The following is a 2307-nucleotide window of genomic DNA, read 5'->3' as shown; positions in this document are numbered from 1 at the left end:
GTAGTTTGTTGTATGTTTTAGCTTCATTTTTTCTCGTTGGCTTGAGTGAATTTGTAGAATATTGTATAGACTATTATCAAAAGTATATTTAAAATTAGATGATTTATTTTCCATCATACATTTTTAACGAACAATATTTTTCATTTTGTGAAGTTATTTCCAAAACTGGGTTGATTTTGACTAGTTATAGTTGTACTAAAATTGTTATTGCATCAATTCATTTTAAAAGAAGTTGAAAACTTGGTTTAAATAAAAATTCTAAGGGACATTATTGTGGTATCATATCTATGATCTTTCCATCCTGAGGGTATCATTAATTTTATGTAGCCTAGTGAAACAAAAAGAGGTATTTGTAGTGTGATAAGAAGCAATTTGTAGGAAGTTCATATTTAGAAGAAAGTGAAGAGAAAATACAAAGGAAAGAAAAAATGTTTGATATTGAAGAGTTGCAAAATACTGTACTTGATATTCATATAAATCAAAGGAATACTAAATCTTGTGGAAACTAGAGAGGTCATGAAGATTCTACTAGAGAAACTACAAGGATTGATGTCTACATAGGAGAAAGGAGGTTCTTTATAGGGTTCCAAGGGTTCAAAGAAACCATCTCCTAAATAATCACAAATCATTTTCCTTCCTACAAATTAAGTACCTATATTTACTGATAGGGAGCTTACTAGGAAAGTACTCACAAAGCTAGTTTGCTCAATAGGATCAATTTATTGACCAAAGACTTGTAGAGTCTATTGTGCATGACTACTCAATCTGTCTTGTTGTTGTAATGTCAAGCACTCCATGGTTTGCTTGCCTAACAAACTCCCTTTTTGGTGACGACTCTTGCCCATGCATAGATTTACTCAAAATACTTAATCCTTCCAACTATACTTTCTCATGCTTGGCTCTTGGGTCCTTCAACCTTAGGTTTCAGAGTGTACTAGGGGTCTTCCACATGTAAATGTAGGGGCAGTAAGGTACTACTCACCTTTGGATGCTCATAAACTTGTTTTGAGGTCTATAACCCTTAACAAGGCTCACCTACCCCCAAATGAGGCTGCACACTGTCTAGGAGTCCCAAGTACACTTGTTGGACTATTTGGAATGTTTTCATTATGTTTCATAAGCCCCGAGTTTCATTTTTCCATCGGGTTCATGCATTCTACAAAAAATGTCATTTTTTATGTGTTATGCAACAGGGCTACTAGCCCGTGGAGGCCTAATTGGCCTTATTTTTCTCCTACCGGTCAATGATGGTCATTTCCACCACAAAAATTATTTGGAATGATTTTTTAGGAGTGTATGCTCAAGGATTTTTGAGGTTTAGCCCACTGTTAGTGCATATTTAGGACTGTCCACCTTTTGTGGCATTTTTGGAGGGTTTGGTAGGGTTTGAGGCACATAATGTTGGAAAGTCACTCTAACTCCACTCTTCAAACCTCCACAATGGTTTAGGACCTCTGCCACATCTTAAAGAACCTTCCCCTACTTTTTCTCTGCAAGGAAAATGTCAAACACTTGGCAAGCAAGTGGGAAAACTAATAAACTGCCCTGTCACTGTCCTTTTTCTGCCTTTTACCAGTCAGCAACATTTGGTCTTTGGAACCTGCAAGAATGAAGAGTTTGGAAAATGGGAAATTACCTCAATGAGGTCTTAAAACATATACACTCCACCTATTACATTTCCTTCAAGATACAAGGCATGGATAATGCTTTTAGAAGCATCCTAATGAGCATTTTACAGAATACCATTCACAAAACAATGAGCATACTGTTTGTTTACAAAAATAGGAATGTTTGACAAAACAAGCTTAATCCAACAAATCAAGGTGATGATCAACACTCTGGACCATACTTCCATAACACTGCCTCATTGATTAGTTCATTCCAAATTGCTTTTGGATGACAATCTTGAGTTTTAACCATGAACTAGCCTAGTTGCTCCAACTTGCCTAGTTCACACTCAAATGCATCTTCAAACCACTTTGCTGGTACAAAAAGAAAGGAATGTACATTATATACACATGGATCAACTTGGAAGAATCCATTGGATGGATCCCAGACTTGGATCAACCAAGTTGACACATTTTACAACTCCAAACACCTGGCAGGGCAGCAAATACATAGTTTAGAAATATTTTTGTATAAACACCTTGCAAATGAAAAACCAATGAAACAATTAAATGAGAATCCTTATTACATCAACATCTCAACTTCCAAGAAGGGACAGTATGGATTTGTACAGCTACATTATAGAATGCCCTTCAAAAGGAAAATAAAACAGTCATAAAAGCAAAAAAACTTGATTTCTAT

This window comes from Cryptomeria japonica, chromosome 7 (genome assembly GCF_030272615.1).
Source record: "Cryptomeria japonica chromosome 7, Sugi_1.0, whole genome shotgun sequence".
NCBI classification, from domain to species: Eukaryota; Viridiplantae; Streptophyta; class Pinopsida; order Cupressales; family Cupressaceae; genus Cryptomeria; species Cryptomeria japonica.
This window is presented reverse-complemented; position numbering follows the sequence as displayed.